This window comes from Tupaia chinensis, unplaced genomic scaffold (genome assembly GCF_000334495.1).
Source record: "Tupaia chinensis unplaced genomic scaffold, TupChi_1.0 Scaffold000366_1, whole genome shotgun sequence".
Classification (NCBI taxonomy): domain Eukaryota; kingdom Metazoa; phylum Chordata; class Mammalia; order Scandentia; family Tupaiidae; genus Tupaia; species Tupaia belangeri.
Genome location: NW_006159863.1, coordinates 351,771 through 373,205, shown reverse-complemented (window position 1 = coordinate 373,205; position 21,435 = coordinate 351,771). Strand labels below are relative to the sequence as shown.

The following is a 21,435-nucleotide window of genomic DNA, read 5'->3' as shown; positions in this document are numbered from 1 at the left end:
TCACCATCAACAGAGAATCCTCCACCTCTTTGTCCCTTAAATGTTCTGTCTATTTGTTGCACCAGTACTCTGGCTTCGTTGCAGTGATTTTTCATAGACGAACAGAATTCAGCGTGTTATAGCTTGTGTTCCTCTTGCTTTTCTAACACTGAACATTTACATATCCAGCTGATGTTTTCCTGCCTTAAGTAGCTTGGAGGGGGGAGGTTGGTGAAGTGTGTAATTGTAATGATTACTTGCTTTCCTGATAATATGGGTTTCTTAGAGCAGATGAGATTAGTTTCTCTTGGTGGTAAAGGTCATTAGGTGTAGCAGTTAGTCTCAAATTTACTCAAAGTGTAGTCCCACTTTAGTGGCATTAGCATCACCTGGGAATTTCTCTCTCTCTCTCTTTTTTTTTTTTCTTTTTAAGCACTAGAAAATATCAGATTCAACCCCAAAGCTACTAAGTCAGAAACTCTAGGAGTTGGGCCCAGAAATCTGCACCGTATCAAACTGTCCAGGTGATTCTGATGCATGCTCAGGTCTGAGACCCACTGATCCATTTAGTATATGTGCAGTGAAGTTGCTTGGTGGTGAGGCCTGTATCTGAAATTGAGCTAAAGGCTAGAAAAGTGACAGATCGTAATTCAGAGAACTTCAGAGCTATACGATAACCTCCTTCCTTTCAGCACGTTTCATCCCTTTATCCTGAATATAAGCTTCGCTCAGTTTAGTCACATGTCCTTGTGATGATTATGTTTATCTGTTAACTAGATTGGCCATGGGGTAGCCAGATTAAACTTTCGTTCTTCCTTCCTTCCCTTTGCCTGCCTGTATTCCTGCCTGCCTTTCTTTTCTCTCTCTCTCTCCTTCATTCCTTTCTTCCAGCCCACTGTAAAAAGCTGGGCATGATGGCATATTCCTATAATCTCAGCTACCTAGGAGGCCTAGACAGGAGGATTGGGACATAGTGAGACATCGGGACATAGAGAGGAAGGGAGGGAAGGAAGAGGGGTCCAGAAAGCAACTGGACAGTCTGGGGGTTCCAAAGCGAGGCCAGGGAGGCATCAATTTGAGAAGCACTGGTATATACCTGTGTTTAAACAGATAACCAAGTCAGGCTTTCAGCGGTTGAGATCACTTTGAGAAAGAGTATGGCGGAGGAAGGCCAAGGCCGTGACAGAGCCCTGGGGAGTGAGAACATTAGGGGACAGAGGAAGACAGTCACGGCGATGAGAAGCAGAGATCAGAGGTCTTGACAGTGCTTCTCAGACTCGAGTGAGCTAAACATCACCGGGAGAGCATGTTCAAACACAGGTTCAGGCCCCATGCATAGAGATTTGGAGTCAGTGGGTCTGGGGAGCCTGGGCACTGCATTGCAATACACTCCCCCGTGATGCTGCTGCCCCACAGACCATGCTTCAGGTGGCACCTGAGTAGGCTCTTAGCTCAGCTGCATGGAGGAGAGAGGGGGGCATCTGTGGGAAGCTGGAGTTCCTAGCGATGTGAGACTTAATGCGTGTTTATGGGCTGGGGTGGAGGCTGCGGCAGAGCCAGGGAGAAGCTGAGTATCCTGGAGGGCAAATGGATAATTGAAGGAAACTTACGGAAGTGATAAGAGAGATGGTGTCAAAGAGAGGATCATGGTAGAAATGTTAAAGGCTGTGTTGTCCACTTTAGAAAACCAAAGCCCCTCTGGGTAAGATGATTTTCTTGTTGCTTCCGCTTCTTTTAATGTTTTTGAAAAATCTCCTAAGTCCTTGGGACTGTTGTTTATTTTACCTCCTGGGCCCTCCCACTGTGCCTAGGAGCCTTTTGTCTGTCTGCCAAAATCCTCCCGGTGCTAACTTCCGTGTACAGATACATAAAGAGATGGCTCGCTACAGATGAATGAACGGTAATGAATAGATTTCCAGCAACACAAGGCATTTCAAGGATAAAGGAAAATTTCAAAAAGTGTTTGATCATTTGGCTAAAATTGTGTCTCTACCACCTTCCTGTTAGAATTGCTGTCAAGCCGTTTGACAGCTCCCCTGGGATATCACTCCCTGGCATTGCAATCGGAGGGAGCACAAAGACACAGCTCTCTCCTCTGCTGACGAAAGCCAGCTTCCTTGCAGCCTCAGTGCCCTCAGACAAATGAGAAAAGCTTCAAACATCACTTTGTACAGTTACAGAAAAACAACACCCCCCCCATAAGAGCTCGAGCAGTGTATGCCTGTGTGCCACACGCTCGATGAGTTCAAGAAAACAAAAATATATATGGTGGGCTTGTAACAGAGTGAGTGCCGTGAGAGGCCCTGGGCTCCCATGTACTGCTGGGATTCAGAGGGGCTTCATTGTCCTTTTCTAAGTCCTGAACCAGATACAGATAATACAGGCAGAGGAGTCAGACTGGGGCTAACATATCAGCTTCATCACTACAAAAGCTACTCTGAAGAAGGAGGATTGGAGTCGGGGCCAGAATAGGCTTCTTGTTTCTTACTCCATGAACTGGCCTTTCCCTCTAGATGCAGGCCAAGGACTGGTGACGCTGCCTGATACTGCGTGGGGGAGAGAAGGATGCACGTGGCCTGCGGGGCAGACAGCTCCAAAAGGGATTCAAAGGGAGCCTGGGCAGTGAGAGTGCAGCAGCCCTGTACCCATCTCATCAGTTATGGCAGTATTTTTTTCTTCCATGTGGAAGAATAAGTAAGCTGAGTGGGCAGAGAGGGGGATGGAAGCTGTCTCCTCATTACACCTTCCTAGATCCTTGATCAAAGCCAGCATAGAGAGAAGAGAAGAGCATGGCTTGGCCTCTATTCTCCATCTTTTAAAAAGTTTATTTATTTATGTATTTCTTCCATAAATAAAAGAGACAAAGACAGAGAGGGGCTGGCAGGTGGCGTGGTGGTTAGAGGTGCTAGATTTTCACATGGCTGTCTGTGATTTGAGTCCCAGACCTGGTGACTTGCTTTCTCACTTTCCCTTTCTCTTTCTCTCTCTGGTCAAATTAAAAATAATAATAAGTGGAATTAAATAATTATTTTAGAAAAAGAAAAAGATAGAGAGCATCCCTAACAGGAACCCAGTGCTGTGACCCTCTCCCAGCTTCAGCCAGTCCAAGATCATGGGTGCATGCGTGCCCGGCCTCCTCAGAGAGGTCTCCAGATGCAAACCCCAAACCTTCCCATGTGGGTCAGCCTCACAGAGCATTGCTTTTTACAATGTACCACTGTCCAGTATCATCCAATTAAAAAAAATTGCCAGAAGGTATGTGCCCTCCCAGAGAGAGAAACAGGGAAAGTGAGAGAGCATCCTCCCTCCCCCCATAAGGGATGGTCCAACTTCAACCCCTTTTCCCCTGTCTTTCTCTTCTTCTAGGATTCTGGGCATGCACACATATTTGCTAGGCATGTTTCTCAAGCCATTAGGTCTGAGACTTGAACTGCATAGTTAGCGTGTGGGATCCAGGTGCCTCACCCACTAGGTCACAGGCTGGCTCCCACATATTTGATCTTTTAACACACAGGTTTTAGAATCAGACCTTTGGCCAACCTAAGTTAGGGCTGCCCTCCACGGTATGTTTGTTCAAAGTAATAAGACAAATACCTGCGGATCAGATCCCAGACATTGTAGGTTCTGACATTCCCGAGACCTCTCCTTCACACCCACTGTAGCTCTTTTGTGAATTTGCTTAGGACCAGCAGTGGGCTTTCCAGCTTTGCCTGCAGCAGAAGCTTTTATAAAGGAACAGAACAGAACATTGATTGACAACCAGGATATACTATCCTCCAAACCAAAGGTTTAATTTTTACCTCCCTTCTTCCTTTCCCCCCTCCCTCCCTTCCTTCCTCCCTTTTATTACCAGAGGCATGTGTACTTGCTAGAGAGAGAGGAGAACGCATCCTCCTTTGGGGCATGGTCATGCTGCAGTCCCTTCTTCTCTATTTGCCCATCCTGTTGGGATTTGGAGCATGCACACGCACATGCCCAGCCTGTTTTCCAAACCGCCTGGGCCATGATTACAACTGTAGTCGGCCATGTGAGATCTGGCTCCCCTAACCACAAGGATATAAGGCTGGTCTCCAAAGGTTCATTTTCTATTCTATTTCCCATCTAAAGGATATTATCTAGCCATGATTTACTTTGAGCCCAAATGGTAGAATAAAACTACCCCATAATACTACGCCACCAACCTAAAATCGCCTTGAATTAGAATCTCCTCCAGTATTTAATTTTGAAAGGCAATTTAAATTCTTGTCTCAAGAACCTCTCCATCTCATCGAATAAGATAAATGCTTAAACCAATAAATACAACTCAATCAGGGCATTTTATAATAAAAATAAAATCATTACAGTAGCTTAGAGAAGGCAGCATCCATTCTGTGTAATGCTTTGAAAAGCAAGGGAGGGTTTAATGTATGTATATCTTTTTGTCTTAGGTTAGGAGTATATATAGAAAAATACTATGCACAAAAGTTATGGAGGTTAGTTTCTGTCCTTCCTTATTCATTTAAAATATAGTTAGGGGCTCAGCCTGGTGGCACATTTGGTAGCAAGCTGAACTGGGTGTTGGAAGCTGACTGCACGTTTGGGTTCCCAGGTCAGCTTGTAAACCCTGGGTGGGTGAGCACATGCCCAAGATCCTGACAAGCTGGAGGACCAGGGAAAGGGGATTGTGACAAGGCCCTGTCAAGGGTGCTTCTCTCTCATGGGTGTGTACATGCTCTCTACCCTGAATAAAATTAACTTTAAAAATAAATAAATAATGTAGTGAGCTGCTTTTTTATTTCCTGTTTGTATTTCATTTTAGATGTTTTCTCATCCTTGTTGTTTCTAATTTATTTATTTATTTATTTTTACTATTTAAAGTATTAACATAATTTCAAAAGTCAGAACTACTTAAAGAGACATATACAGAAGGCTCGCCCCATAGCACAGTGGTTAAGTGCTGGGCAGAGGAAGCTAGATCCCATACAGCCAACCAGGGTTCAAGTCTTGGCCCCAGCAGCTAGAAAAATATACCAGGCCCTTACATACATGCCCAGGATCCTGGTGGGATGGAGAATCAGAAGAAAGACGATAAGTGGCATGACCAAACCCTGTTGGGAAATATGTATGTGGACACTCTCTCTTATGCACATGTATGTGCCCTCTGGTACAGAAAAAAAAGCCATATCCAGAGAAAGGTCATCTTCTCCAGTTCCTTCTCCTCCCCCTCAGCTGTATAGGGTATAGTTGCCAAAAATATTTTCACTGTACAGCGTGCTGTTTTAATATATGTACATATTATGGAATCATTTAATCAAGAAAATTAATATACTCGTTACCTCACATACAGTGTGTGTATGGGTGAGACTATTCAAGATCTGTCGCAGCAGTTTTCAAGTATGTCATACACTATTAGGTACCACCACCGTGTTGTGCAGGAGTTATTCGTCCTGCCTGCTGCAGTGCTGGGTCCTTTGACCAGCATCTCCCATCACCCCCATCCACCCAGTCCCTGACAACAAGTCTTCTACTCTCTGCATCTGTGAATTTGACCTGTTTAGATCCCATTTGTAACTGAGATCAGGCAGTCTTTGTCCTTCTGTGTCTGACTTACCTCACCATAGTGAACTTTCAGGTTCATACATGCTATTACAAGTTGACAGGATTGCCTTCTTCTTAAAGGCCAAAAAGTATTCCTGTGTGTGTGTGTGTGTGTGTGTGTGTGTATGACACATTTTCTTTTGTGTGTGTGTGTGTGTGTGTGTGACACATTTTCTTGATTAATTCATCCATCAGGAGCATAGTTAGCTTGATTCCGTATCTTGGCTATTATGAATGATGCTGCAGTGAACATGGGAGTGCAGACATGTCTCCAACATACTGATTTAATTTCCTTTGAATATCTACCCAGAAGTGGGATTGCTAGATCATTATATTCTGTTTTTGGTTTTTAAAGAAGCCCTGCGCGGGGGGTGGCAGTGGTGTGGTGGTTAAGGGCGCTTGACTCCCACATGGCTGACCATGGTTCGAGTCCCAAACCTGGCAGCTTGCTTTCTCACTTTTCCTCTTTCTCTCTCACTCTGTCCCTCTCTGGTCAAATGAAAATAATAAACAAAGTGAAATAAAATAATTCTAAAAAAAAAAAAAAAGAAGTCTTGGGGCCAGCAAATGGTGTGGTAGTTAACATCACTGTACTCCTGCATGGCTGACCACGCTTTCAGTCCTGGACTTAGGGCCAGGTACATGTGCATGCATGCCCAAGATCCCAGGAGGAGAATGGAGGAAAAGAGATGGCAGTGTGGCTATCCCCACTAGGGGTGATTTCTTACTTTGCCTGTCACTGTCTGTCACCTGGCAAGCGCACACACCCTAAGGCAAAAACTTCTTGAAAGAGAGAGAGAGAGAGAGAAAGAAAGACGACTTTTTCCTGTTTTCCATAATGGTTGCACCAATTTACATTCTCATTAGCAATGTGTACTTTCTGAATGTCTTCACCAATGCTTATTATCTTTTGTCTTTTCGGTAATAGCTATTCTAATAGGTGTGAGGTAATATGTCATTGAGGTTTCAGTTTGCATTTCCCTGGTGATTAATGTTGAGCATTTTTTTATTATACCCTTTGGCCATTTGTTATACTTGAGACATGTATATTCAGATTCTTTGCTCATTTCTAAATCAGGTTATTTGTTTCCCTACTATTAAGCTATTTGAGTTCCTTATATATTTTGGCTATTAACCCCTTATTAAATGTGTGATTTGCAAATATTTCTTCCTGTTCCATGGATTGTCTCTTCACTTTGTTGATTGTTCCCTTTACTGTGCAGCAGCTTTTTTGTGTGCTACACTCCCATTTGTCTATTTTTGCTTTTATTGCCTATGCTTCTGTGGTCATATCCCAAAAAAGCATTGCTCAGACTCATCTCAAGAAGCTTTTTCTGACCCAGTCACTTTGGTGCAGGCAATAGTAAACTGATTTGCAGTGCTGGAAGCCAAATGGCTGACCACAGGTTTAGATCCTGAGTCAACCTGGAATACAGCAGGCGTATATGTCCAAGATTCTAAGTAGCTGGAGGACTGGGAAGTAGAGGATCATGGCACAACCTTGTTTAGATTTAGTGCCCATCTTTGTCTGTCCGATATGTGCTTGTTCTTTGTCTCACACTCTCCCTTATGGGAAAAAAAAATCGATATATGTATGTATATGTATACACATACACACTTTAAAAAAAAAGGCCAGTCTCCCAGTGGTTAAATGCAGTGTCGTGGGGACTGGATCCCACATGGCTGACTGCAGTTGGAATATGGGCTCCAGTGGCTTGAAAAGCATACCAAGAACATGTGCGCACCAGCCCAGGATCCTGACCAGATGGATAAATGGAGGAAAGGGGATTTTAGCATGGCTAGAGCCCACTGCGGGGGAGGCCCTTCTCTTTCTCTTTTTTTCCTCTGGTGCAATCCTACATTTTCTGGAATTAAAAATGGGGGGGAGGGGAAGGAGGGAGGAACTTCCCTTATGTTTTCTAGTAGTTTTATAGTTTCAGGTCTTATGTTAAGTCTTTATTTTGAGTTTTTTTTTTGCTTGTTTGTTTTGTACACTGTGTGAGACAAGGATCTAATTTCATTCTTTTGCATATGGATATCCAGTTTTCCAGTACCACTTATGGAAAAGATTGTCCCTTTCCCATTGTGTGTTCTTGGTATCTTTGTTGAAGATCCATTAACCATAAATACATGGTTTTATTTCTGGGCACTCTAATCTGTTTCATTGATCTGTGTGTCTGTTTTTTTGTAGTGCTGTTTTGATTACTATAGCTTATAGGGTATTTTGAAATCAGATAATGCGGTGTCTCTAGCTTTGTTCTTTTCCCTAAGATTGCTTTGGCTATTCAGGATCTTTTGTGGTTCCATATGATTTTTTTTCTGTTTCTGTGAAGAATATCATTTGAGTTTTGATAGGGATTACATTGCATCTGTAGATCATTTTTGGTAGTATGACCATCTTAACAATATTCTTCCATCTCATGAACATGGAATATTTTTCCATTTATTTGTATCATCTTTAATTTCTTTCATTGATGCTTTAAAGTTTGCAGAAAGCAGTATCATTTTATCTGAGAGAGCGAGGAAACATTTCACATGAGAGTTTTTAAATTTTATTTATTTATTATTATTATTAAATTTGCTGTAGGGTACATGCATTAACCAGACACAGACAGAGAGAGAGAAAAAAATTGGGAAAGCAAGCTGCTAGATCCTGAACTCAAACCATAGTTGGCCATGAGGGTGTCCAGTGCCTTAACTACTATGCCACCTGCTGGCACAGCACTGCTGATTGAAGCCTAAGAAGTAGTTTTAAAAATTTATTTTTATTTAAAAAAAAGTCAGACTTATAGAAAAGCATCAGAGTGGTAAACATTAATACAGATACACAGATTATTTTTAAAAATAATTATTTAATTCTATTTATTATTATCATGTTTTAATTTGACCAGAATGAGAGAGAGAGAGAGAGAGAGAGAGAAAGCAAGTCTCCATGTCTGGGACTCAGACCATGGTTGGCCATGTGTGAGTCCAGTGCCTTAACTACCATGCCACCTGCCAGCGCCAGTGAACAGATTGTTAATGTTTTGCTTTGTTTTTCTCTCTCTACACACACATACACATAAGTGACTATTTGTCATTTATTTATCTAAACCATTTTAAGGTTGCAGACATAATGATCTTTAACTATTTTACCATGGAATTTTATAAACACAGGGACATTCTCTTAAATACCACACTATACTTCTTTTCTTTTTTTTCTTTAAGTTTCTTTAGTTGCCATAGTGTGGATGTGCTCACCAGAGAGAGAGAGAGACAAAGACAGTGAGAGGGAAAGTGAGAAACTACCCCCCTGGGGAGATGGCCATGCCACAATCCCTTCTCCTCTACTCTTCTCCTGGGATCTTGGGTAGGCACACACACCTGGCATGATTTTTAAGCCACCACATCTGGAATCCAACCATGGTCAGTTCTGTGGGAGTCCAGTAACCACTATGCCATCTGCTGTCCCCCCACACACTATACTTCTCTTAAATTCAATGAATTTAATATTGCTACAATAGTGTTATGTAATGGAGTCCATTTTCAAATTGCACCACTTGTTCCAATAATATATTTTATAGCAGTTTATTTTTCCAATTTCACATTCAATCTAGGATCACACATCACACTGAGCTGTCCTATTTCTTTAGTTTCCTCTCAAACATTTTTTCAGCTTTCCTCCCTCACTTCCTATTTCCCTCTCCCTCTCTCTCTCTCATCCTATTTCCCCCATTTCTTTCCTTTTTAAAGTTTATTTTATTTACTTCCTTCATGTCAGAGAAAGAGGAGAGAGAGAGACAGTTACCCTCAACAGGGCCTCATGCTGAGCTCCTTTTCCGAGCCCTGCAGCCGGCCAGTGTCATGGGCGTGTCATGGGTGCACAGCATGTTCAAGTAGACCTTGGTCTAAGGGTCTTCCCAAATGCTTCCAGCATTGGCCAGCTGTGCCCCTCCTGCTGCACCACGGGGGCTGGGCCTCCCTTTCTCTTGCCCTTCCTCCTCCCTTTCCCTTTCTCTTCCATCCTTTCATTTCTCTTTTCTTTTTTCATGACATTGACACTTTAAAAATATAGGCCAGTTATTTGGTAAAATGTTCCTCAATTTGGGCTTGTTTGATTGTTTCCTCATGGTTAGATTGCATCACACATTTATTTTTTTCTTTTTCTCCTGAAATAATTTCAAACTCACAGAAAAGTGACCAGAATTCAATAGTATTTTGCAACTCTTTTTGTAAGTTTGAAGTTGTTCTTACCCAGATTCACCTTTTTTTTTTTTTTTAGACAGGGATTTGCCATGTTGCATTCTCTTGCCTGAGTTTCCTGATAGCTAGGACTAGAGGTGTGTGCCACCAGGCCCGGCTGTTTCAGAGTCTGGCTTCCCATGCTGGCTGAACGCTTGTTATCCTTCTGCCTTGGCCTCCTGTCAGCAATTGTTAACATTTTGCCACACCCACATTTTTCTCTCTCTCCCTATGTGTGTGTATATGCCCAAGATAGTTTTTTTGTTTTTTAAAAATTTGAATCAGTTCAGAATACGTGTTGGGGCTGCCTCCATGACTTGGTGGCTAAATCAGCTGGATCCCACATGACTGACAGCAGTTTGAATCCTGGACCTGGTGGTTGAGAAACACACCAAGTGAGTGTGCATGTGTGCCCAAGATCTGGAAAGGAGGGAACAGCGGAGGAGAAGAGATTACGATGTGACCGTGCTCCCTCTTCACCTGCTTTCTCTGTCCCTCTCTGATGAGTGCACATGCCCTTTAGCAAAAAAATAAAAAATAAAAAAAATAAAAAAGTGATAGTATTTGTAGTAGGGCACCATTTCTAGTCCTGGACCTAACAGCTTGAAAAAAACATTGGACATATGCGCATGCATGTCCACAATCCTAAGAAGAGAATGGAGAAGAAGGGATTTTGGTGTGGCATGCCCTCTGGGAGCTGATTTCTCACTTTCCCTCTCTTTCTGCCTCTCTTTAGCAAGTGCACCTCCCTATAGCAAACTTAAAAATGGCTTGGTGTGGTGGCATGCACCTGTAATCCCAGTGACTAGGGGAGGCTGAGGCAGGAGGATAGCAAGCTCAGGGCTGGCCTGAGAAACATAGCAAGACCCTGCCTTTAAAAAAAAAATGATGGGGACCAGCAGTTGGCGTGATGGCTATGTCACTGGACTCCCATGTGGTCGACCGCGGTTTGAGTCCTGGACCTGGTGGCTTAAACTCACACTAGGCACACATGCACAGGGATTGCGGCATGGCCATCCCCCCTAGGGGGGTGATTTCTTGCTTTCTGTCGCTCCTTCTGGAGAGTGCACACGCCCTATAGCAAAAATCTCTCCCCTACAAAAATAATGATGGAGCTAACAGGTGGCATGTTAGTTAAGGTGCTGGACTCCCACATAACCAATGGTGGTTTGAATCTCAAACCTGGAGGTTTGTTTTCTCGCTTTCCCTCTTGCTTTCTCTCTGGTCAAATTATTATAATAAATAAGATTAAATTAATTTATAAAAAATGGAAAGAGAATACGGGTGGCATGGTGGTTAAGGTGCTAGATTTCCACATGGCTGACCATGGTTCAAGTCCTGGAACTGGTGGCTTGCTTTCTCACTTTACCTTTCTCTCTCTCTCTGGTCAAATTTAAAATAATAATAATAGCATAAATAAAATAATTCTTTTTTAGAAATATTTATTTAGTTTTATTTATTATTTTTTAATTTGCTACAGGGTATGTGTACTCACGAGAAAGAGAGAGAGAGAAAGAGAGAGAGAGAGAAAGAAAGTTGCCAGGTCTGGGACTCAAACTGTGGTCAGCGATGTGGGAGTCCAGCACCTCAACCACCACACCACCTGCTGGTCCCCTAAATAAATAATTCTTAAAAAAAAGAAAAAAAATGAAAAGAGCTGGGTATGGTGGTACATGTCTGTAGTCCTGGCTGGGAACCTAAAACTGAATGTTCCCAACACAACAAGACCCTGTAATTACAAAAAAAAAAAAAGAAAAAGAAAGAAAGAAAGAAAAAGAAAATGAAAAAGAAAAGAAAAATTAAAAAAAAAAAAGAAAAGCTGAAAAGCATTTAAGAGGTCATGTCCCCTCTCTTCTATTTTTTCCAGTGAAATATGAGATATACTTCTTTGTTGAATTAGAGATGGGTCCAGGAAAGATTTGCACAGCTGAGGTTAGGGGAATCTGTCAATAGAAATGACCAGATTTCTAAAATTTCATAAAAGACCATATTTACATAGAATGATTTCTTTAAGCCTACAGAATTGATTCCCTTGCTAGAGATGGATTATTCAGTTTGCCAAGTACTCTGGTCAAACTGAGAAAAATGGGAAAAGCACTGGAGAAGTAAAAAGTCAGAGTAAGTAAACCAAAGCCAGGGGGATGGGGATTACAGCCTATGTTGATCCACTCTCTCTTCCAACGTCGGCATAAATACATGTCAAGCAGTTTCTGCATTGCGCCACTGGGGCGAGAGGGATGCTCGTCTGCAGCTGAAATAGGATAAAGGAGTTGTGTTAATTATCTATTGCTCCATAAGAAATGATCTCAAACTTGGTGGTTTAAAGTATAAATACTGTTTCAAGAGTTTCCACAGGTGAGGGATTCAGGAGTGGCTGAGCTGGGCGGTTGTGGCTCAGGGTCTTTCCTGAGTCATCTGAAGGCTTGACCAAGCCGGAATATCTGCTCCTAATCTCATGACATGGGTGAGCCGGAAGTCTTGGCTCCTCACCTCTCACTGTCCCCCGTGCTCCAAAGTGCTGTCATGTCAGGGAAGTGAGCTTCCTGTAAGGTGAGAGATCTAACAGAGAGTAACCAAGAAGGAAGCTAAAACACTTGTCACTTAATGCTGGGAGTGGCATGCCATCCATTTTGCTGTGTCCTGTTGGTCACACAGACCATCCTTGGTACAGTGCAGGAGCTACACAAGAGTGTGAATATCAGAGGGCAGGGATCACGGGGGCTGTTTCTGAGGCTGGCCACCGCAGGAGTCTCTTAAAACAGCTGTGTGTTCACGCATGTTATGCACATGTGAGGGGAGAAGGAGGCTGCATACCTTAACATGCCACAGACTGGTATAGTTAGACCAAGTGATAGTTAGCAGACTTTTAGATTTAATAGAATAGCAAAGTAAAAATAACTGGGGAGAGGGTACTGAAATAAATATTTTCAGAATTTTGTCAATTAAGGGATATAAAGCTGCCATCTACCACCACGATCATTTCATAAAAGTACATTTTGACATAAAAATGGAAGACATCTCAGAATAAAGGGAATTTTTTTTCAATTGAATAAATTTAACTTTATAAAAACCTCACTTGGGACCAGCTGTTGGGGTGGTAGTGAAGTGGCTATATCCCACATGGCTCACTATATAGTTTGCGTTCTAGACCTGGTGGTTTGAAAAACATGCTGGGCATGTGTGTTCACGCTCCAGCTCCCCGGAGAACGGAGGAGCAAGGACTGTAGCGTGGTCTTTCTCACTTTCCCTCTCTCCGTGTGTCTCTCCAGTGAGCACATGTTTCCTATAGTAAAATTTTAAACAAAAACAAAAACTCACTAATTTGTCTCTGCTTTTCTCATTTAGTAATGGACTGGTAAAAACTTCATCCAATCCTAGTCCACAAACTGTCATTTGGGAACCACTGCAGTAGAACATGGAGTACTTTAAATAATGTTGGAGATGTCTATGAAACTCAGATAGGAACATATAATAGTCCATTCAAAGTAAGTGAAAAGTGAAATGAGAAGACTGAAATAGATGGAACATAGACATTTTCTTTTTGTTATTTTTTTAAAAGAATTATTTTTAATTTTATTTATTCATTCATCCATTTTAATTTGACCAGAGAGAGAGAGAGAAAGAGAGAGGGAAAGTGAGAAAGCAAACCACCAGGTCTGGGACTCAAACCGGTCAGCCATGTGAGAGTATCCAGCACCTTATCCACCATGCCACATGCTGGTCCCCCTTTTTGTTATTTTCAAGAATTATTTATTACTACTTTTTCTCATGAGTTTTGCCAGAGAGAGAGAGAGAGAGAGAGAGAGAAAGAAAGCAAGCCTTTAGGTCTGGGACTCGAACCACAGTTGGTCATGTGGGAACTCCAGCACTTTAACCACCATGCTACCTGCTGGCCCTGGAAATAGAAGTTTTCTAAAATTATGCTCATAATCTGCAAGGAAATCACAGAGTTGGCAAATATTTAATGCATTTTTGAGATTTTTTTCTTTTTGTATTAATCTATGCCCCAATTAATACTTAGATTTTTTAAAAGTTAATTATGTGTGAAATGAAAAAGACAGCATCATTGCAGCACAGTTAAATGTTCAGAAAAGCAATACAAATGCATTGTGGTATCTGAACTTTTAAAGTGTTTTTCTATTTACTTAATATATTTCACATGTAGTTAATATATAGTTAATATATTTGCATCATTTATGGCAAGTATCCTTTTTCTACATTATCGCCTCTTCCCTTTAAAGGTACACTTTTCTTAGTTAACTACCTGATGTAATAATGCATTTGTGTCTCTTCTTCTGTGAGGTTGAAATGTGACATTCTACCCATTAGATATGAATTTTGGATAGCTTTTGGCTCTGAAAATTGATGAACTGGTAGAAATGGGGTCACATTTTCATTTGGTTCCATTTAGTTCATTTGGTTTCATTTGGTTCATTTCTGACCTGTGGCATAGTTTTGACAAGGCTAATTTTGTTCTGGGATTGACTTGGATCCTACCAGAATCATTTAGGTTGAGAATTAATTTTGAGTGACATTAAAGAAAATAGAGAAAAGCCTTCTCTTCAGTAAAATCTTGTTGTAATTTCCATGTTATTTTATTCTTATTTAAAATGTTAATTTGGCAAATGCTGCATGCAACTCACTGGGGAGAGACAGAAAGAGGCAAAGTGAGGAAGCGTCCCACCCTCCATGAGGGACAGTCACATAGCAATCCCTTCTCCTCCATTTTTCCTCTTGGGATTGTCAGCGTGCATGTACACATGCCCAGCATGTCTTTCGAAGTGCTGGGTCTCAGACTTGAACTGTGCAGTCAGCCCTATGGGATCCAGCTGCCTTAACCATCACACCACTCCTTGTACCCACGAACTGGTTTAAAACCTACACATTTTTCTTTTGAAACTCTGGTTGGTAGAAATTACACTTTTTCCCCCATATATAAACTCCAAATGTTAGTAAGAAGTTATATGTATTTTAAATGTATTTCATGTGATTACTTTTGGAAATTGTGCGTTTAAAGTTTGATATTACAATTGGTTAACCAAGAAGTTAATTGGTGTTCTTTAAGAACCTCTAATGACATTTTGCCATTTTTTTTTATTGGAATGCCTTCTTTTATTCAAGGCATTCATTTTTTCCCCCCATAAGGCATTTTCAAGTGAAAGTAGTGAGCAGCTGATTTTTTGAATCTATAGATAATGTTTCTGGTGGAAGGACAATCTTGGAGTCATGGAGCTGCTCACGAATGTGACACTGGAACTCTGCCATTACTGCTCTGCCTAGGTTTACCTTCCTCTGTTATAGCTTGTGTTAGGCTTTCTTCAGCGGGCCATGTTGTGGCGTGTTGTGTCTACTGAGCACATTTTTGCTACTCACTGGCATAACTTACACTGAGTGTTAGGTGTCGTTATGTTTGCCTTAGGGAACATTTGTCTTATTAGATAGAACTTCCAGGAGCAAGTTTAGAAAATGTTGATGGTTGGGCCAGCCCCATGGCCTGATGGCTAAGGGTGCTGGTTCTCACTTGTCTGACTGAGCAGCCTGAGTCCTGGACCCAGCAATTTGAGAAAGGTTGCATGCATGTGCATTTTTGCACCAAATCCCGATGGGATGGAGAAATGGGATTGCATCATGACCACATTCCATGGGAGGGTGCTTTCTCCCTCTCTTTCTCTGGCAAGAACACACATCCTCTGGGAAACTGCAAAAGAAAAAAGTTTTATGATGTTTTGATATCCACTGTTGGTCATAGCTAATGTGAATCTTTTGTTTGTTTATTTTAGCCATAGGGCTTGTGTGCTTGCATGAGAGAGAGACAGAGACAGTGAGAGGGAAAGTGAGAAATCACCCCCCGCACCCCCGGTGGGATGGCCATCCTGTAATCCTTCCTCCTCCATTATTCTCTCAGGACTTTGGGCACTCTTGCACACTTGCCTTATGTGATTTTCAAGCTGCAAGTCATGGGACTCGATCCATAGTCAGCCATGCGGGAATCCAGTGCCTTAACCACCTGCCAGCTCCACTAATTTAAATCTTTTTTTTTTTTTTTTTTGAGAGATTTTCACTGTAGGGCGCGTGCGCTCACCAGACAGACAGACAGACAGAGACATAGAGACAGAAAGTGAGAAATCACCCCCCCCCCCCGCACCCCCGGTGGGATGGCCATCCTGTAATCCTTCCTCCTCCATTATTCTCTCGGGATCTTGGGCACGCACGCACAAGCGCCCAGCGTGAGTTTTAAGCCACCGGGTCCAGGACGCGAACCGCGGTCGACTACGGGGGAGTCCAGCGACATAGCCATTACGCTAACTGCTGGTTCCCTAATTTAAATCTTAATAAGTTAGAAGTCTTATAAACCACCTGCCAGCTCCACTAATTTAAATCTTAATAGGTTAGAAGTCTTATATTTTGGGTCATCAGAAAAGTCATGATGTATTTTTTCAATGCATCATGACTTATCAATAGATAACAAGTTTAAATCAGGCTAAGCTTCCCAAGGTGAAACTAGTTCAAATTTTGTTTGTTTTTGCCATAAGGCACGTGCATGGTTGCTGGAAAGAGACAGAGAGAGAGCGAGAAATCACCCCCAGGGGTGTGGCCAAGCTGCAATCCCTTCTCCATTCTTTTCTTGGGATTTTGGATGCATACGCACACATACCCAGTGTGATTTTTCAAGCCATGGGTCCAAGACTCGAACCATAGTTGACCATGTGGGATCCAGTGCCTTATCACCACACCACCTGCTGGCCCCACAAAATTAATTTTTCATAGCCACATGTAAACAATGTTATGACATGAGATAATAAGTTAAATACTTTTCTGATGATAAAATATGCTTTGTCTTGGAGTTGATATTAACTAAGTGTTCTTGCCATGGATTATCTGCAAACCACCTAAACTGTCTCATCTTTGCCAGATGAAAAACAGCCACTTTAAATAGATAATTTTTAAGCCAAGACTTGCAGACTGGCCATTTAGCAGAGTAATGAGTGCTATCTGGAGCCTTAGGAGATGACCTTTTGTCTTTTGGCATTGATAGACCAAAGAGATGAGTAACCTTGGAACCCTAATCTAGAAATTGTCATGCATTGTTCTAATTATAAGCCACAAATTGCTTAATCATTTATATATAGAAAAGATCTTAAAGAGTGGCTGTCAGCACTTTCTTCTAAAATCAAAGCAGATAAAACAAGTTCTTATCTGACTTAAACTTACTGACAATTCCTGAATCATGCCTTTTGAAGGTTGCTGGGGGTCACCAATGGCTGGTTTGTGATTGATCTAGAAGCTTGGCTGAGTGACTGTGGGTTTGGCAGCTATCAGCATAGAGAGTGACCGTGCTGCCTCCCTCTCCAAGACTTAAAGTTTCACTTCAGTCGTTAATTTCTCCTTCCATAGGAGTCAAACCTTCTGGATTTTAAACATTTGGGGCTAACAGAAGAAATCAGTAGTGACCCACTAAGGAGCATTTTGCTGATAATTTTCTGGTAAAGAACACAGTCTTATTTAATATGATGGGTCACACTCTGTGTTTTATATTCTCTAACATCTACAATGGAAACTGTAATCCCCTTGCGAAACAAATAAATGCTTACCAGCTTCTCCAGACAGCCAGTCTTTGGTATCATTTCTACATTTGAACTCACTTAGCAAATCTGATGCCTTGAATCCATTAAGACAGCACACAATGCACACTGGCGTCGTCAGCATCTCCCTTGCTCTGCCATGCAGCATAGCTGTTAACGTCTCAGGCTCTGGAGTCAGGCTGCGTGGGTCCCAGCCCCAGCACTACAACTCATCAAGTGTGTGATTTGGGCAAGTTATTTAACCTCTCTGGGCTGCTCATTTCTCATCTATGAAAGAGAATAATAATGGTATTTACTGTGTAGGGTTGTTATAAGGACTAAATGGTGGCCAGGAGGTGGCATAGTGATTAAGGTGCTAAAGCCTACATGGCCAACTCTTGTTTGAGTCCTGAGCTCAGTGGCTTGAGAAACGTGTGGAATGTGTGTGCATACATGCCCAAAAATCCCAAGAAGAAAATGGGGCAGAAGGGATTGTGGTGTGTTCATTCCTTCTAGCTGGTGATTTCTCTTTTTCTCTCTCTGTCTCAGGTGAGCACATGTACCCTTTCGGGGGAAAAAAGACTAAATGAGATAATATATGAAAAGAACAGATAGCTCTTTTCCAGGGAAGAATTTTGTAACTTTAAGCAGAGCACTTTTGGTTTAGGAAGAAAACTCTATTCATGTTAGCTTAAGTAAATAAGGGTTTTTAATAGTAAGACCACACAAATAATCTCATGGGCACCCAGAGACAGCTGGGACATGTGGGTACCAGAGCTGAGAATCATCATCTCCCTCTGTCTCTCATGGGTTTGTTTGTTTTCCTCTGTGTTGGCTCTAGTTTCTGCAGACCAGTTTTCGTGGCATATCATCCTACATATGTCCAGAAATTCTTTCTTCCAAATGCATGTAAATTATTAGGTCAAATGCTTCTATCACCTGACTCAGTTTCCTCTGTCTGGCTCCCAAGTTTCCAGGTGATAAATTTCATTCACCTTGGATCAGAGAGGATGAGGCCATGCAGTAAGCACAGTGGCTCCTTCCAAAGGCTACCGGTGTCCTCGGTTCTCTAAGAAGGTGGTGCATTGGTAGGGTTGGAGGTGGCAATAATGGGCAGCTCTAGGGTAAATGTGCTGATGATACTCAAGGTGATTAAAGGTGCCTTCTGCTGAGTACCAGTGACTTGTTTGTAAAAACTTTTTATTGGGGCCTGCAGGGGGCATGGTGGTTAAGGGCACTGAACTCCCACATGGCCAACCACGGTTTGAGTCCTGGACCTGGTGGCTTGCTTTCTCACTTTCCCTCTCTCTCTCTCTCTCTCTCTCTCACTCATGGAGTTAAGGGCACTGGACTCCCACATGGCCGACCACGGTTCAAGTCCCAGACCGGCGGTCTGCTTTCTCAGTTCTCCTCTCTCTCTTGCTCTTGCTCTCTCACCCTGTCCCCTTCTGGGCACATTAAAATAAGTAAATAAGTAAAGAAATAAATAAAGTTAAATAAAAATATTTTAAAAAGAAAAGAGTTGGGGCCAGCAGTTAGCGTAATGGCTATGTTGTTGGACTCCCATGTAGTCGACTGTGGTTCGAGTCCCGGGCCCAGTGGCTTAAACTCACGCTGGACATGTGTGCGTATGTGTGTGTGCATGCCCAAGATCCCAAGAGGAGAATGGAGGAGAAGGGATTGTGGTGTGGCCATCCCCCTTGGAGGATGATTTCTCGCTTTCTGTCTCTCCGTGTCTTCCTTATGAGTGCACTCACCCTATAGCAAAAACCTCTCAAAAAAAAAAAGAGAGAGAGAGAGACTAAAGCCCGGCTGTGGTGGCACAGGAAGGAGAGTGCCACTGCACAGTCCTGGAGCCATAGGGTTTGGATCCCAGGTCAGCGTGAACATGCCAGGCACACCCATGATTCCGGTGGGCTAGAAGGCTGAGGGAAGGGTCTGCTATGGTAAGACCTCGTCAAGGGTCTCTGTCTCTCTCTCTCTAGATAAATCAACTTAAAAAAGAAAAGAAAAGAGGAAGACTTGCGTTCCATCTGTGCTTTGCATGGCACGGTGTGATCTTGGGCACCTTGTTTATTTAGACTCTTGAAGTCTCAGTTCCGTGTCTATAGGCTGATTATCTCCCTGAAAGGATTAAACCGAGACCATGCATTTTAGTTTGAGCTATTGTCTGGTAATTAAGTATCCATAAACTATACATTAGGAGGATGACAGTGATGTGATCATGTCCAGAGTGCCACTGTGTAAGGGGACTGGAGCACTGCATAAGGGCTGTGCTCACGGGTGGCTGATACAAGGTGCCTGGCTGACACTGGTAGGAGGAGAGCGGAGAGGAAAAGCAGCCCACGTCATGTCACTGCTGGGGACACCCTTTGAGAAAACGAGAAGGAACAAGAGCAAGCAGAGGAGACAATTGTTTGAGGGGAAGGAAAAGAAGTGACTTGCAGGCACACAGCCCCCAAAGAAGAGGTAGCTGAATGTCCCTTTTCTCCCTGAAGCTTAGTTGTTGTTAAAATTAAGTAAGGTGGGGCCAGCTAGGTTGTGTGGTGGTTAGAGTGGCCGGGTCCCACATGGATGACTACACGGTTCAAGTCCTGGACTTGGTGGCTTGAAAAACACGCTAGGCATACTTGCATGTGTGAGTCATGCAATCTTAAAAAAAAAAAAAAAGAAAAGAAAAAGAAAAAAATCAAGTTGATGTTAGGGACAGAAGTGTGTTAAGTACTCAAATGTAAAAGAGACCGAGTCCTCCAGGCAGCAGGTACCTGCAAGTCCTGCTGGCCACTGCGGGGAGGAACCCACACCTGGTAATTCTTCTCCTGTGTTGTGTCTCCTCCCACACTGCCGGGCTTCTGCTGGTTGCTGTCTCTGGAGGACATCCAAGTAGATAAACTGTTGAAAAATATAAAAAGGAAAAATAATTTGTGATACTTGGACAAGTCCCCTTCCCCTCCCCCACATGTTCCATTCATTTCTCGGAATGGTGTTCACTTTTAAACTTTGCTTCCCCCTTCTCGACTTTCTTCAAAATGGTGAGAGTTACACAGGGGCTGTTTTTTTATATACACGATGGTGGTAGGACTTGGCAAGTTTTTTGTTTGTTTGTTTGTTTGGTAATAAAGGGGACATGTGAGGAAGAGTAATGAATGAGGAGAAAGGAAAATGACAATAAGCTCTCAGGAGAGGAAAGGACCCACGGTTTGGGGAAGAGCAGATGAAGAGGGTGCTCTAGAAAACAGGTTGCTAGGGTTTTTAGTTTTGTTTTGCAAACGGAATCCTTTGTCCAAACTGTCCCCTGTGGGACTCGATCAACCTTCAGTGTTTTCTATCTCCTGGCTGGATAACTGAGCCTGGGCTCCACTGGGAAGGGCGAGTGGACAGGCTCGGCAGCTGTAGAGCCGTCTCTGGAGTACCAGACCACCCAAGCACAGGGAGAGGAGCCAGGCCCCTCCAACTCTGGCCCTCCCAGCTTTTCCAGACTTCAGTGTGCTTGGGGTTCCCTGTTAAGAAAACCCTGGGAGTGAAAAACATGAACTGAAAAGACATCGCAACTAATTTGATCTTAGAATGTAACGCAGTGACAGATTTTAAAAGAGGGCTGTAACTCATTCCTGAGGTTCGCCGGTGCCCAGCGGTCTCCTTTAGAATGGGTAGAGAAGTCCTCCGCTACCGCTACCCCATCACTTGTCTCGCTTATCCAACAGGGTAACCGAATTCCCGGGTGCAGACGAGCACTCACGAGTCCTGGGGGACCCGACGTGTGTACTTTTCTGTTTATCGGAGTAGGCGCTGAAGTATCAAAGGGTATCCTTTCTGCCCGTCCAGTTTCGGTGGATCATCTCCCAGACCAGATTAACCTGTTGTTTTTGCAAAGCCTCAGGATTTCCCCCCTAAGCGTCCACACCGCCCGCCTTTTCTTTGTTGTTAAATACCCAGAGTGTTTCAGAACCGCAGGCCATTGCCGGGCGTGGGTCCCCTTACGTAGGAAGGCTTTTTTTTTTTTTTTTTTTCCCCTGGGGATGGTTTTATTTTTAGAGTCGTGGGGGACGACTGGACTCAGGTACCTGGCCAGTGTCGCTGGCTCCAAGCGGCGGGC

General features: G+C 42.9%; 1 protein-coding gene and 1 long non-coding RNA gene across 4 annotated transcripts in view; one reads left to right on the top strand and one right to left on the bottom strand.

Annotated features, from left to right (window-relative positions):
* EXTL3 (exostosin like glycosyltransferase 3) overlaps positions 1-21,435 on the top strand; it is a 103,775-nt gene that overhangs the window by 31,881 nt on the left and 50,459 nt on the right. The window lies entirely within an intron of this gene.
* LOC102472999 (uncharacterized) overlaps positions 1-21,435 on the bottom strand; it is a 30,362-nt gene that overhangs the window by 7,920 nt on the left and 1,007 nt on the right. Inside the window, exons 1-4 of one of the 3 annotated variants that reach the window (XR_003550192.1) lie at positions 21,404-21,435; positions 20,144-20,231; positions 17,370-17,627; positions 3,574-3,701 (exon numbers count right to left, since the gene is read on the bottom strand). This is a non-coding gene — a long non-coding RNA (uncharacterized LOC102472999). Of the gene's footprint in view, positions 1-3,573; positions 3,702-17,369; positions 17,628-20,104; positions 20,232-21,403 lie in introns of all 3 variants that reach the window. The other 2 variants (XR_001370716.2, XR_001370717.2) reach the window with 2 other exon arrangements.